Raw genomic sequence first — 15,994 nt, forward strand, 5'->3', positions numbered from 1 at the left:
CAATGCTTTGTAATGGAAGGGAATGGAGAGCAATGCTTTGTAATGGAAGGGAATGGAGTACAATGCTTTGTAATGGAAAGGCGTAGAAAGTAATTATATGCAAGGAAAAGGAATAGATAGCAACGCTTTGTAAAGGGAATACATAGAGAGTAATTATCTGTAAGAAAAGGAATACAAGCAATGTTTTGTAATGAAGTAGAATAGAGAACAGTTCTCTGTAAGTGAATGGGTTAGAGAGCAATGTTCTGTAATGTAAGAGAGCAACTCTGTAATAGAAAGAAATAGAGAGCAACTCTCTGTAATAGTAAAGAATAGAGAGCAATGTTCTGCAATAGAAAAAAAATAAAGAGCAATGTTCTGTAATGTAAGAGAGCAACTCTCTGTAATAGAAAAGAATAGAGAGCAATAATCTGTAATGGAAGAAAATAAAGAACAATTCTATGTAATGAAATAGAACAGAAAGCTTTTCTCTGTAATTTAAAGGAAGAGAGAACCATTCTCTGTAAGGGAAGGGAATAGAGAGCAATGCCCAGTAATAGAAGCAAAAAGAGAGCAATAGAATAAAGAGGAATTCTCTGTAATTGAAGGTAATAGAGAACAGTGCACTGTAAGACAAAATACTAGGGAGCAATACTATGTAATGGAAAGAAATAAAGGACAATGCTTTGTAATGGAAGGGAAGAAAGGTCAATATGATATAGGAATAGGAAATAGAGAGCAAAGCATAAAAGTCAGTAGAGAGCAATACTCTGTAAGAGAAAGGAAAACAGAGCATTTCACTGTAAGGGAGGGTAATAGATTAAAAAATGATGTTCTACAAGAGAAGGAAATCTGGAACAATTCTCCGCAACTTGCTAAAGGAAAAGTAATCAAAAATCAGGAAAGAAAGCTCTGAAACAAAATGTAATATAAAGCAATTTGCTGCATCTCTCTTTTGTAGAGAACATTAAGTAAAAAAGGGAGCAATGTTCTGCATGTCTGAAAGGTAAAGAGTCCGAGTACATTATATTGCACCTTTGGAAATGAGTTTTCACAGTAATGTCCTACACCTAGGTAAGGAATCAATACTTTGCAAGTTTTTGCTACAGATGAGATTAGATGTGGTGCAGTCACAGTCTTTGTATCTTTAAAAAAGCAAGGGGTATGTGAGGGTAACATTTTGTAACCTACAGACAGTGAAGGGGTTATCAGACCCCCTCGTAGGCTCAATGTCAGAACGCTCTGCCTATTCGGTTAGTTGTTGTTTGTGGCTATAGATTTAGATTTCAGTAAAAAATGGGATAAATAGAGTACAACTAGTAATGTTCTGCAGGTATAGAAAAGCAGGTGGCCCCATAGAACAATGCTCAGAGCAGGTCTTGCAGCGAGAATTAACATGATATTTAACAGGCAGTGAATGAGTTACTATTGTGATGCCCTCCAGATCTGTGGTATTCTCCTGACACTGCTGTTTAATGACACCTGATCCTAGCTGATGCAACTACTGCGGCCCCCCTGACACGCAACCATCCTGTAGACACACACACATTAACAAACAAATTCTCATACACCGGTTCTGCATACACACCAAGTTCACAAGCCCGAGGGGGCCTCCCCTATGGAAGGGCCTTGTTGTTGTTTCCATCAGTGCCCAATGAGATTCTATCTTTAGTTTTCAAACCCACACCAAGAAAATAACATCTGTGGCCACCCAGCTGTCATGGGCTACAAATCCCAGAATGTTTGGTTAGATGGTTATCAGTTTTCTTTCACAGAAGCTGGATGGCCACTGGCTAATGGCATAGGTCAGGCCTGTACAAAACCGACGTGCTACCGCCAGCAAAGGCACACTGAATGGCTGGGAATGTAATGTCCTGACATTTATTCAGCCCAATACAAAGAGTTTACATCGAGGAAAGGTCTCTGTTACACTGAAGACAACATGTACATAATAGGGTGCCCTCTGTACTGACATGTCTTCTGGAGGAGGTGTGTTAGGCCGGGGCACAGACAAGTCAGCCTCCAGCACTGATGGATTCCAAAGAGTGCAAAGACTGCACCACAACATTTTACTGAGCATTGGATATTCAGCTCATAGTTGTAATTTTTGCTTCTTACACAATTCTTTTTTTCTTACATGTAATATTTTCTTAGTGGCACGTACAACCAAGCAATAGTACAGGATAACTAGGATGGTTTGCAGCAAAAATTGCAAAGGGTGGATGTTTGGACACTGAACCATTTACTGGGTTCACTGTCCCTTCCTACACTCCAACTCACCCACTTTCTACTTCTTCCTCTCCTTCCTCCATTTACTCCTCCTAATGCCATCCTTCGTCTAACCTAACATACCACTCTCTCCTCCTAATACCACCCTCTATCCCACTAAACATACCAATCACTCCTCCTAATACCACCCTCCATCCTACCAAACATGCCAATCACTCCTCCTAATGCCACTCTCCATCCCACCAAACATACCAAACCCTCCATCCCACCTAACATACCAATCACTCCTCCTAATACCACCCTCCATCCCACCTAACATACCAATCACTCCTCCTAATACCACTCTCCATCATACTAAACATACCAATAACTCCTCCTAATGCCACACTGCATACATTACAAATTGATGCTCCTTTTACTCCCCTTCCTCCCCCAACAAATGCCACACTTTACCCAATTTCTTCTTTGCCCACCTCTTCTTTTCCTAATTCCACTCTCCACTGACTTCAACCACCTCCCCATTTATATACATTATACTCATCTACACTTTACACCACTTGCTCTTCATCCTATTTCCCCCACTTGGAAACTACAACACCTATCACCTACTATTATTTCTAACACCACAGGCCAAATTCAGCCAGCCAGTCTTTAAATCTGACCCCATGACACTGACATATTGTAATGCTGGTCGGGCCCCTGGTATCTACAATTTGAGGTTACAGACAGTAAAAATACAGGCCAGTATTTTCACACTGAATTACCTTCCAGCTACTACTTCCAATAGTTGGCCATTAGCAACCAAGTACTGGTTGGCACACAAAAGGGACTCTGATTTGCCCTCCCCTATTAGCTTTTAGTTCTGCCTTTAAATAACGCTCAGGTTGCTCAGTTACTTCAGAACCAGTGTAAGACACTGAAGCCCCCTAACTAAAGCAATACATGTAAAGATAAATGGACACTCCATTTATTTTCACATAAATCCATCTACTCAATGGGAGAGCTGAAAGCTGCTATGAGCTGTGTTATCTTGATGGGTGTTTAGTACTTCCTTCATCCTTCAGGTTTGCTAGGAGAAAGTGGAGTTGTGTCTAATAAAGATTTTTGCAAGGCGGTTGTTTTTTGTTTTTTTTTTTTATTTGGCCCATTGCCACCCGACTAGAAGTGAAACCCATTTACAAATATCACAGGTGTGGAAAAACCATTGGCAACATTCACAACTACAATGATCCTGATGGCCTCCAATTCTTTGTTGATCATTCTGTTGTTGAGTAACAATAAATATAACCAAGGGATGAAGCAGAATTCTTCAGCCTGTTCACAATATCCTCTCTGTAATCATTATGGCTACACTTTTTACTCTCCTGGGACTCATCTCAGTGCTACGTACAATACAGGGGCCATCTTCTGTATTGCTGAATGTTCACACTTACACTTTGGTATTTTGGAAGCAATAGCAGAAAAATTCCCTTAAGCCCAATAGGGTAACTTTTGTACATAAAATAAAATTGGAAAAATGTTTTATGTGACCAGTGCCTATGTGACAGTGTCTTCCACAGAAGACCTGCAGAAGATAAAGATTAGTATATTTAATTATGGAGTCCAAAGAGATGAATGTTGGTTGATATGGCCATTTTTAGCCAGATCGAGGAACTCTTTTGGGGACATGTAATTCGTACTTGGTCAATGGTGGATAGCCTTTTTTTGGAAATGTGGAAGCTGCATAATTATCCCGCACATGATTTATTTCACTTAGGACATGATTAATTTGATTGCATATATTACCTAATCAGCAATAGCAGTTTAATTTTTGCCAAAGCCCCCCTCCCCAGTAGTACAACCAACGGTGAAATGACCCATCAACCAAAAAGTCTGGGTACCCCTGGCTTAGAGAGAACACAGCACCCTTACAATATATTCAGTCCTGACAACATATACACATCACAATATCCAAAAAAACAAACACTTTTTGTGGCTATGCTTGCTCTCCAGATGGGTCTCTGTTTCATATAATCCACATTACTGTTCTAGAACATTATCTCTCACAGCTTTACAAGTTCTATTTGCCTTTGGTCTCTGCAGTGGAAATGTCAATCCCCTTTGGCAAAAGCTATTTATTTTAACAAGTGCATGGCAGTAAATTAAAATTAAAAAAGTTCTGCTTTAAATGCAGTCTTTAACAAAGTTAAGCATTGATCTGCCAAAAGCTGATTTAGGATCAAGTAGAAGGATTATTATTAGGTCAAGCCATACATGGGTATAGGCAACTCTTACAGATCATGCTGGAGAAAATGAAATTGGTAATGTGTGGTCATGTGTTATGTATAATAAAATCTGATTATTTGTTCTATTACAAATATAACTTATAGAATTTTTATACAAGAGCTCCACTAGATTTGCTTTGTATATTAGAGTCAGAAGCTTTTGAAATAAATTAAAATCATCAGATTTGGTGACTGCATTTTTTTCTTTTTTTTACTTTTCAACTGTATTTCCACCTGGTGATTCCGTGATTAACACTTTCTCTATTAGGGTGACATTACCTATTCCATGTCTATGAAATTAACCAGAGTTGTTACCATATGCCAGAACATTAAATGTGTTCTTCATGAAAATTGCATATGGGTTGTAGGATAAATTAATCTCAATTCAGCTCATAAGTAATGACAAAAACACAGGATCAACAGGAATTTTATTTATTTGATGAAAAGCCTTGAAATCAAGAAAAATAATGAACCTACTATATCTAGTAAAGTACAGTGTGCTACATTTTATTAAGATTAGGACATTATTGAAAACAGCCCTAAATTTAAAGTTTGGATCCTTTTTAACCATCTTTAAGGCATTATGGAGTACTGTGGTGGGGTTTAGTGCTGTCACCCCGCTGTGTGCACACCTGTACTGGAGCTACAGAACACTGTGCCAATGCTTGGTGTGCCTGCAGGGTCCCACTGGGGGCCCATCATATCACAGTCACGTCTGCCGGTCTGCTCCAAGTACCTCATTGGCAGCAGCTCAAACAATTGGTGAAGCCACTAGGGACCCGGGAAGCCAACAGCAACATCCCCAGAACTCATGACCAGCTGTGGCTTTGTCCCATTCATGGCCTTGGCTTGCAGCCAGTCGAGGCATAATGGTGATGTGACCACTAACTAAAAGAAACAAAAAAAAAAATATGGATTTAATTTTGGGAAAAAAATTATTCTTACCCTAAGTAGATGCTACCATAGGATGAGCTAGGATGATGGCACGGTTTATGGATACTTTAACACAAATTTATTACCTTAAACATATAAATACACTATGTCCTACTTTTAGGGCCCGTACATTGTACATTCAATGCAAAAATGTGGAAAAAGCTTTAACATCTTCCCAATAATGCTGCCACTCCAATGCAGCATTTCTCGGTCTTTATAGCATGTGTTCAAGAAACCCCTGCTATCCACAACTCACAGTATATTAGCATGGTAGCCAATGGGAAGAAAACAACCTACATTGCTGGCCAGTGGGAAGAATGTCACCCTTACAGATAGCCAAAAAGATCATTAGGGGTCACTTAGATTGACCTCATTGATCAAGGAACCCCTAGCGACCTCTGGAGGAACCCTGTTTTAGAAACGCTGCTTTAAGGCATTGTTCAAGAAAATTGTCTCATAGACTAGTTAGGGAGTAGAGGGGATAGCTTTTGATTCTGCCTTCCCAAGTGAGTAATTAAATTATTACCTTCCAGTTGTTTTCATTCTTTAGCTCAAAGTAAACATTCCCTGAGCATCTTCCATAATATCACTCGGCGCCAACAGCTTTGTCCTAGGGGGTCGGGGTTTAGAGCTGTACACCAACTGTGTAGATGACACAATACTGAAGGTCTTTACAAGTATCAGAACATTTAGCTTCAATTATCTCAATCACCATTATCTAAGTAACTCAAGATCTAGTTTCACGTATATAAAGAGGACCGTTTTTTTTGCTTTTTTGAAGGTTGGTTTTGTTATATTGTTATACATATGTTATATTTGTTATACATGAATTTAAAATGTAAGGTAGTAAAGTCCGGAGGTATCACCCCATACACACTGGTACGGAACAAGGCATGCAATGGGAAAGATCAGCAAGATCACCATGGGAAATAATAGTGACCAGTGACTTTTCACAACACCTGTCCTTTTTGGCAGAGCTTGCAGAGTTCAGTTCCTCCTTAAAGTATGTGGCAACCCAAAACTTTGTATTTTTGTTTTGGATACCGTTTTGGGAAAGTATATACAGCTACTGCTATCGGGGGCTCTTTTGAACTGTCTGTGTTGCAGCCTTTCCATCATTTCCTATTTATAGAGTATATGAAGTCACTGTTGTTTCCTATATTATAGATTTGATAGAAAGAATGAGTTATACTTAAATTCCCTAAGAGTGAAATATGGGGACGGGAAATGAGCATAAATGGCAGAAAAAATGACACTGAGGGTTACAATGCCCTCCTTTCCTCGTCCATTGCAAATGTGAGTTATGTATTGCTCCATCTGTACTTGATAAATGATGGTACATATTGAAAATCGCTTCTCATTAAGCAACTGAAGGCACTTTGCCTGGCACAATGTGTATGACAGAGGTGCATAACGAGGTGGCAAATCTTGCTGGCAGCGACAACGATCCATCAGTTATTCTAAGGAGGCTGGAAGCCCAGTTGTAATAAAACGATAGGTGTCACAGGGCATGGCTGGTGTAATGTTCATTAGAGAGGGGCTTATGGAGAAAGCCTGATGATTGTATTCTGGGAAGATCAGAGCTCAGATAAAATTGAAGTACATTAAATCAATATCATCTGTATTCCTAATGGGATTTGAGGAGAGCATAGAGATTGTCTGAAGAATAAACCAGGCAAATACATTTTTAATATATATGTATAATCACTAACAAGTGTATTTGTTTTTTAAAAAATATTTTTTTTCGAGGTGCAATAAAATTAATTTAAAGAATAATAAAAAGCTCAACTTTTTTTTTGTTAATTTGAATAAAGCGATGAGAGGTTAGAATCTCTGTCAGATTCGACTGCTCTCTGTGTCACTGTTATGGAGATTTGCTATTTTTCTTTGTCTTGATCACCAATGTCACCGGGAATAAAAGTGAGTGGTAAATCCAAAATGTTAAGGTGCCAACAGAACAGAAAAAGATAGGGAATCTTTTAGTGGAAAAAGGTCCCTGGTGGCAACTGTAAAAGCCCTGTACATTTGTCAGCTATATGACCACTACTCTTTCAGGATTGTTTTCAGTGACAGAAGAAAGAACGCGTGCTGTACAGTGCCATGCTGTTGTAAAGTAGTGTAGTGAGGACAGTTGAGCGTCACCCCCCACCGTGCTCTTCCTTATGGGTCACTCCCAATCAGTTGATCATCAATAGAAAATAGTGTATTACTAAATGACGTCAGGGGACCGTATGTATGTAGGTTACAATATTGCTCACACTAAAAAAAAAATTCCTTGTACCTTCTGTTTATTCTACACAACAGGGAGTTTGGTGAAATCTTCTAAAAAAGAGGAAGATGGTAAATGAAAACCCTCCCATACTGTATCCAAAATACAAATTAACTTTTGCCTTTTAATATACTTTATAAACATAGCAAAGCTATAACTAATGTTGTACATGCTACTAACCTACTATTTTTCATAATTCTTCACCTTAAGTGATCATGGTCAACAGTACAGTTAGAGCAAGGGAACCTCACTAGCAGGGACATGGGCAGCCTTGAATGCCTGATGGTTTCTATTCTGTCTCCATGCATTCATAGCATAGAGGCAAAAAGTTTAGCTTGAGACACATTTTAACTTTATTTCACTTTTGATATTATCAAGAGACTGTACATTTCACACAAAAGTGCCCACTGCTGTCTTAAGAAAAGAAGGCAAACTTATTCTGCTTAGAAGATAACTTTTAAACAAAAAGACAAATATAAAATGGGCAAAATCACTGCTCGATAACTTGCAAAAATTAGCAATGGCTGAGTTTAGCTTAAGGTGTTTAAGTTCATGGAGGACTTTTATAAAATGTAGTACACAGACCACAAGGAATTGAAACCAGCCAGGTTACTTTACAAAACGATTCCTTGGGCTCAGCACCAGATTGGTGCAGATTTCATCATGCAAACCTATAGTTGAAGAAAAACCTGTGGAAAAAAGCTACAGAAGATGGTGGAAGCTACAGGAGACCTGAATAAAAAAAGTGAAGAATTGCTATGTTTACAAACATCTAAAATTGGAAACTGTGCCTAAGCAGTACCCTGAAAAAAGTTTCTCTTGAAAACCTTGTCTTGAATTCGTTTTGAAAAAAAGCGATAGGCTTCATAGCTTCAGATTTGCTGCTCACTGTTTTCTTTGCTGGAGAGGAAGCTGGACATAAAGACCTGAAGTAAGGACCACCATCAAAAATATATGGGCTCATAATAAATAAACTTCATAGACCCCACTAAAAGTTTCAGCAATACAAAAGTCAACCTCTTTCATAGATCTGTATATCTTCCACCTCTTTTGCTATTTCTTGATCATTATGCCACCAGTATATAGATCAACAAGCCCAACTTGAACACCTTCACACAGAGATATAGTAGTGAACACAGATTTGTAGGTCTTTAATGGAAAAGAATCAGCTTCAGGAAGCCTACAGTGAATACTGATGATTAGTCCTATGCTCTCTGCTTTTTTAAGCACGGCTTCCATAGTACAGGTTCTCCCCAACATCCGAAAGAAAACAACATCTAGGGTGCCAAAGGTCTGCAATGCCGTAACTGCTAAAAATAGAGCTTTCTGAATCTAAACTTTGAAGGATAAAACAGTTGTCTGAAAAAAACGAATATTATGCAGCTGTCAATGTATTGACTTTAATACCTGATCAAATTGTTTTTTGTTCACACAATCTCCCCTTCAGCAGAGGTCTCATGACCAAAGACCTAGGTTTTTTGTTATTTGTAGAGCTCTGAAGCTAGCCTGGAGCAGCATTACTCCAGAAAAAGACATTTCAGTCCTTTCTTCTGCTCTTAATTTGCCCATCCCAGCAACCCTGTTAGTATTGTTTTATGTTAACAATTGTGTGTATATCTGCTTTAACACATTCTGTTAAATGTTTTTTTATATATGTGTGCTATTATTTCTGGCGTTCTTTCTTTTGTAATGTTTCCCTGTCAGTCAAACTCCCATTTCCTGCATAGTTGAGCCCGAGGCAGTTCCAGCAGATGACCAACTTGTTTACTTCTCTGACTTCTCTTGTTTACTGTAAAAAACATCTCAAGTCCAAAAAAAGTCAAAGCATTTATAACAGCCACTGCCTCCTAGAAAATGTTATGTGTTTCTCTGCGCTTGGCTTTTGGTTGTGACAGCGTCCTCCACACTAACGTAGATCTTTAGCTTGAAATTTTTTTAGTCTGCCATTATATTTTCACAATGGTCATGATGATTGTCCCAACAACCACTAAGTCAAGCGGAACCATTGAACACTTCATAGGGAAAAGCAGAACATTTGGAATCAATAAACTTCCCATAAGTTGTTGGAAAAACAGGGATCTTTCTCTTAAGTTTAGCAACACACTAAGACAGAAGTTGTACATTCAACACCCGAACACAAAGAGCCTAATTTATTAACATTCTCCAAGACTGGAGAAGATAGACCATCATGGGAGATCCCAGGTGTTCCAACAACCCTGAAATGGATATGGTTCAGGATTGAAAACATTTGCCAACTATTAGCAAATGATTTTTAAAAAATCCATTCCAGGTTTATTGGTTCTCCCATGATAGTATATCTCCAGACTTGTAAAACTATATTAAATCTGTCAATCTGTCAACCACATATATTACAGTTTTACCATCCATAGCTTGGCTACTGGTTACAGCCATTGAACTCGGATTATAAGCAACTGTCCTTTTGCCACCATGGTGACTGGGTAATGTTATTAGAACATAGTAATTTAACAAACATTCCCATCAAGTTATTGGACAATCATCATTTGCCTTTACACATTTCATGGTGACTGGATGAAGATAATGGTGTTGACTGTGTTGCTATAAACTTGAGGTTTTTACCTGACACTTATAAGACTTAAGAATCCTTTTAGATGTGTAACATTACAGAACAAGTCAAGGTAAATGTAAAGAACTACTACTAGGTGTACTGTGGTCTGGATAAATGAGAACCTTCACAGACATTTTCCCTGGCTTCAAATATCTGCCTGAAATGTTTGCACTTTAGCACATCCCCTAAATATTTTATCTCTTTTGATTTGCGGTCTCCTGCAACTGCCAAAATGAAAACAGTACTAAACACAAAAAAAAAAAGGTTCCAATTGATTCATTATTTATTAAGCTAAGATTGGTGATTTGAGCAAGCGTAGGCTGCTTGCCAGCAACTCAGCTGCTATATTACCACTTATCATTCATCTGAAGTAGCCTTTAACATAAATTGCCAATCTTTGCCTAAAAATAAATTTGGGGGGTCAATGGGAAAAAAGTCTCTAAAATTGGTGGCCAGTGGAAAGAATGCCCCTACAGTAGTGGCTATATTACCACTATTACAGACACCTTTAAACATCATTAGAGTAGTGAAGTAGTGACACTTTACCAAGTTGTGTTGCCAGAACAAAGCAGGCATCACCAAGTTGGAGAATAATGAGCCAAAGTTCAAGGAACCCCTAGCGACTTCTGAAGGAACCCTGGGGTTCCACAGAATTCTGGTTGAGAATGGCTGGCATGGAGTAACCAAAGTCAATAAGTGGACCATTATGCTGGGGAATCCAATCCTGATTCTCTGTGACCCAGATCAATAGACTAATGGAGAAAGAGTCCATCTGTTACGCTAGAAATAGATAACGTACACATTTTAGTGAGAAGCCCTTTAGTTAAAGCTTAGAATAGTGCTTTATTCTTTTTAGGTTGACAGCTGGACTCCTTGTCTATTTGTCAGGGACCCCAACTATTAGGTATAGAGTCCCCAGCACATCTGTCCCTTTATGTACTTTGCCTATATCACCACCGACTTTCTATAAAGATTGTAGACCTTCTCCTAAACCTACTCCTAAATCATCTTGTTGACATTCCTTGACCTAATTGCTTGTATTTAAGTTTCATTAACAAAATGATCTTCTGTGTAATCGAATGCTCTGCACCATATCATATTTTAGAATATTAATTCTTTGTAATTTGTAAATCCCTATAAAATTGTCAGCTTTGATGCTTTTATATTTTCATTACCCAATCTTGGAGTTGTAACAAATTTGGGGAAAGGTTCTCTTTAAAATATTATTCTGTCTTCCTCCTGTAAGCACTTGTGTTTACTGGTTAATAACACTGGCATAGAGCTGGAGATTTTCCTGGTATTTGGGATTTAACGGCAGACTGACATTGAATTTTTTGTGTGAATTTCACTGTAGAAATGAAAGAGAAAAGCCCTGGAGAGGAATGGAACTGTCAAATAACAGCCTGGCTGTAACTGACATGTGGACTGTACCATTCCTCTGTCAGAGGGGAAATTAATTTATACTTTTTTTTACTATGTTCCTAGTGGAATTTTGTAAATGTTTTAAGCTTTTCAGTATTAAAGTCCCATCCTGTAGTGGTTTGTGTATCACTCTTGCTTTTAGTCTACTGCCTAAGCTCAGTATAATGGGAAATGGAATCCCGTGACCGGAGTAATTTAGAAATAGTCAGAAGTCTTTTTTTTAATATTTCTTTCATTCTTTCTACTTTTTCATCAAATTCTATAAAAATGCTTCAGCACAGTGTACCAGTCCACCTCGACATTCAGGAGAGGGAAAATGTAGTCTAATTGTATTTTAAAAACAACCTGTTTAATATCCAAACCTGACTTGATTTTCATCTTTTGTATTTCCTCTGTATGATAGCAGTGAGAATGGTATAGGGAGAGATATAATGGGATCCAATATGGTGCTCTGAATTTGCAGAATCTGACCATGCAGACATGAATAGATTGAAGAGACATAGGGCCTGATTTATTAAAGCTCTCCAACACTGGAGAAAGGAGACTACCATGGTCGAAATTGGACGTTCAAGCAAATTTAAAATGGATCTGATCAATTTGCCAAATAGTAGGAAAATATTTTTAAGAAATCTATTCCAGGTTTGCTGGATCATACAAATTCTGCCATGGCAGTCTTGAAGAGCTTTAATCAATCAGGTCCATGGTCTCATTAGTTTGTTTCTGCTTCTTTAATATATAATCACAATCTGGGGGCAGGTAGGAGACCTGGCTATGTCGCCTAACTGGAGCAGATAAAAGCCAGGTCACCATCCTAGTGTGCAGGGTGGCAAAGCTTTGTCAATCCCATTACAGGACAGACAGATATACTAATCCTTTGGCAGGTGGAATGGCTCTCCTATATGTATGTTTTCTGTGTATTTAGCTGTTTGCCTGGAGTTCTTCTTTAAAGCAGAAGTAGCAATGCAACAGACAATGAAAGATCAATGTAATGTGCTAATCACCCGAACCATTTTGCTATCCCTTACAAGATATAGCTCAATGGTTCTGATTCGTTCACACTAGTCAATGCTAATATATGAACCGACTTAGTTGCTGCCAATGGGCCACAGACCTCTATTGCAGTGAATGATTCTACATCATAGCAGGAAGCAGAGACTGGACTGAAAGCATTAATCCAACCACTACACTTCTAGCATGGTTTTTGGAGGGCTATATTTTAGAAAATACAGCACAAAGCTAAGCGTAATTAATGTATTACATTTAATTCCCGCTGACCTTTCTGTGGATATTTCCTCTTAAGCAGGATTAAATGTACACATCATGCTTCCCCAGTTATTATGTTGATAATGACACCCTTTCCATTGGCCTTACCCTTTGTGTCACCACAAAGGTAAATTGTAAACAAGATGTAGTTGTGAAGGGAGCACATCTATATTATTGGAAAGGCTAAAGTATTATTTAAAAGTTTAGTGGGCCAAATTAAGAAAGAATATTTATATTGTCGTTGAACCCTGCTTCCCCTTCTACCAACAAAGGTGTTGGCAGTCTTCAGTAACAGTCTTTAAACAGATGATTTATGTACACATTCATTAAAAGTTATCCACTAGTGTATATCTTCACTTCTGTCCCCCCTTTATTTTACCTGATGCCCTTAAAGCAGAATCTTCTTGAACATGTTCATGGTTGATTTGGGGGGTTTGTTTAATCATTGCTGGATTTTTTTTTCTCCCTTAGGCCAGCTAGCTTCTGCTGCCCTCCTTCCCACCCAGCTCTGTCCATTCACCCAGGTACTGCACCTATAAGTTGAACAATTTCAGTTCCTTCTCCACTACCAGTTGTAGTCCAGTGATCAGTTGGCAAGGTTCAAATGACCTGGATGCCAGGAAAGTTAAAGCGGGGCGAGAGCGAGCACGTCATATGAGGTTGCTCAGGGACGATATCCTCTGTAGCTTCTGCCAAACCTTTACAGATTGTCTGGGAAGCCCGGACTCCTTCCCATGAGTGGAAAAAAAAGTACAGAGGGGAAAGAAGCTGAATGGTAGGCTCAGGGTCTTCAAATAAGTCAGGCAGGGTAGAGAAGACAGCTGGAAATGGTGAAGGCATTGGCAAGGAATCAAATGCCGCCCCTAGAGGCCATGGCATCCTAGGCCATGGCCAGGGTGGGCCTGTGGGAAGTCTGCCACTGGGGAGGACAAATTGGTACATATTTTTTAAAGTGTTGTACTTTCTATCACCTTTTTGTTAATTTATATTTTTAAAAAAATCATTCCCCTTTACTTTTATTACCTTTAAGGATAAGGTGAGTGGTACGATTTTCTTCTGATGACTCTAATATGCAGATCACACTAGAGGTTTTCCAGGTTACTTTGTGGTAAAATGGAGAGTTTTCTAGATTTTTTGGTAAAATGTTTTTCCTAAATATCTCAGCTGTCTAAAAGTAGGCCTATCTGAGAGTTTTCTTTGTCTTCCAAATCATGTCTAGAGTTCAATGCATCCCTTTAATGTTCACATCTAATGGCATTCTAGATAGTGAAAATTGCAAACAGGAAGCATTTAGATAACCTTTTCTATAGCCTTCTTTTGTTAGTAAGATGAAAACCTTTATTTTTAGATTCTTACATGGCTTTTAGAGAAGTCAGTGTACGACCAATGGATGTTATCAGAACACTTTAAAAGGTTTTAAGTGTCAGAGAACAATTAAGGCCTGGAATGAATACCTGCATTGATAGTATTCAGGATATACATTCCTTATTTTATTTCACTTTCCTTTAATAATATTTTCATGTCATGTCAAGGTAACCAGAAAAAGTGGCGATTCCAATCCCTAATATTCAAAATGTAAAATCACTGCTGATGTAACTCCTTGAAAAGCATTAGCTGAGGTTGTTATTTTTGTTGGTTACTTAAGGCCTTTACAAACCCTTCCACAAAAACTGAACAAGGAGTTCTTCCAGACTCTGTTTCCAGTTTTTTTTGCATTTCCTGATCCTGAGACTTTGATCTACCAACCTCGACTCTGACCTGACTACTCTCGATTGATGCCTGCCCTGACCTTGGATTCTCCGACTACGCTTCTGCCTTTTGCTCTTGTACTGCGCAATGGTCTTACCCAGTTACCAGTTACCAGCCCCTGAGTGTACCTGGGGCCCCAACCTGGTCACCGCCTTCTAAAGTCCATCACCCCTTGCGGGTTGCACTGGTACACGTCGATGGCTAGTGCTCTAAAAACTCTGCACGCCGTACACCTCCCTAAAAAGTGGGCTGGTGACACAGGGGGTCTGTGATTACCATGACACCATGACATCACTCTTGTACAGGAGGAGGACTAATAAAGAAAAAACAGCAGTATAGCTTTATTTTGTTCTTTAAAGCCAGTGATAGTCTGCTTCAAACTTTTTAATTTCATGCCTATTGTTCTACTTTAAGTTTAGGAAATTTTCACCAATAAATCAAAATAAAGAATACCATGATTTTGTAAATTATGTTATATATACACCAAAATATAATATCCATGCAAAAAATTGTATGCTACACAGAACGTCCCCTCTGCAACTAAAGATTCTTAGCTTGTTTGGGATCCACTTTGCATGTGCAGCTCAGTGTACAGTTTTAGCATACGCCTAGATTAATGCACTCCACCATATTCATTTATTCCTGTGGCCAATCAAGATGGCCAAAGATTCTGAACCAGCACGAGACTAGGACCAGATGTTGCACTGGCGAGGGACCTCGAATGTCATATGACAGTAGGTTAGGTGAGTATAGTTCCTCTTTCAGTAATGATTAAATGTATTTTAAATGAAACTAATACCTGAAGGTGGATATAAACGTACGGTCATCTCATGTAGTACAGAAATCAAGGTAGGAAGGGTAGCACCAGAAACCAGTCAGATGTAATCGTGTATGACGGGGGAACAAGTTGTGACAAATGTAGGGGGAACAAGTTGCAACTAAACCCTATTGCTTTGTTACAGTTCCTCCACTGTCCATTCACCTAGTTGTGTTGCCTAACTGTCAAGGATAAAATTCAGGTCACCTCACTGGTTGTGCTATGTAAATCTGACCATTCTTTCCCATTTATTTTAACCGAAATATAAATTTAGCCAGAGCTCAATTTTATATCTTCTTATTGGAAGACCAATGTACAGAATTGACTTTGTTTTTCATCCTCCTTCACAGTGAGTGAACTAATGTTCAAGTATGCTTTGAGTTTTGTGCCATTATAAGACATTGCACTGTTGGGCTGGTTCAGAAGCCGTGGTTTTCACATTTGCAGTCGTGTGCCAACTATGACAGCTGTCATTGACTATC

General features: G+C 38.7%; 1 protein-coding gene across 3 annotated transcripts in view; it reads left to right on the forward strand.

The window, feature by feature from the left end:
• The window catches only part of ADGRL1 (adhesion G protein-coupled receptor L1), a 255,377-nt gene that overhangs the window by 156,134 nt on the left and 83,249 nt on the right, over positions 1–15,994 (forward strand). The gene's annotated exons all lie outside the window — the stretch shown is intronic.

Source organism: Pyxicephalus adspersus, chromosome 2 (assembly GCF_032062135.1).
Source record: "Pyxicephalus adspersus chromosome 2, UCB_Pads_2.0, whole genome shotgun sequence".
Classification (NCBI taxonomy): domain Eukaryota; kingdom Metazoa; phylum Chordata; class Amphibia; order Anura; family Pyxicephalidae; genus Pyxicephalus; species Pyxicephalus adspersus.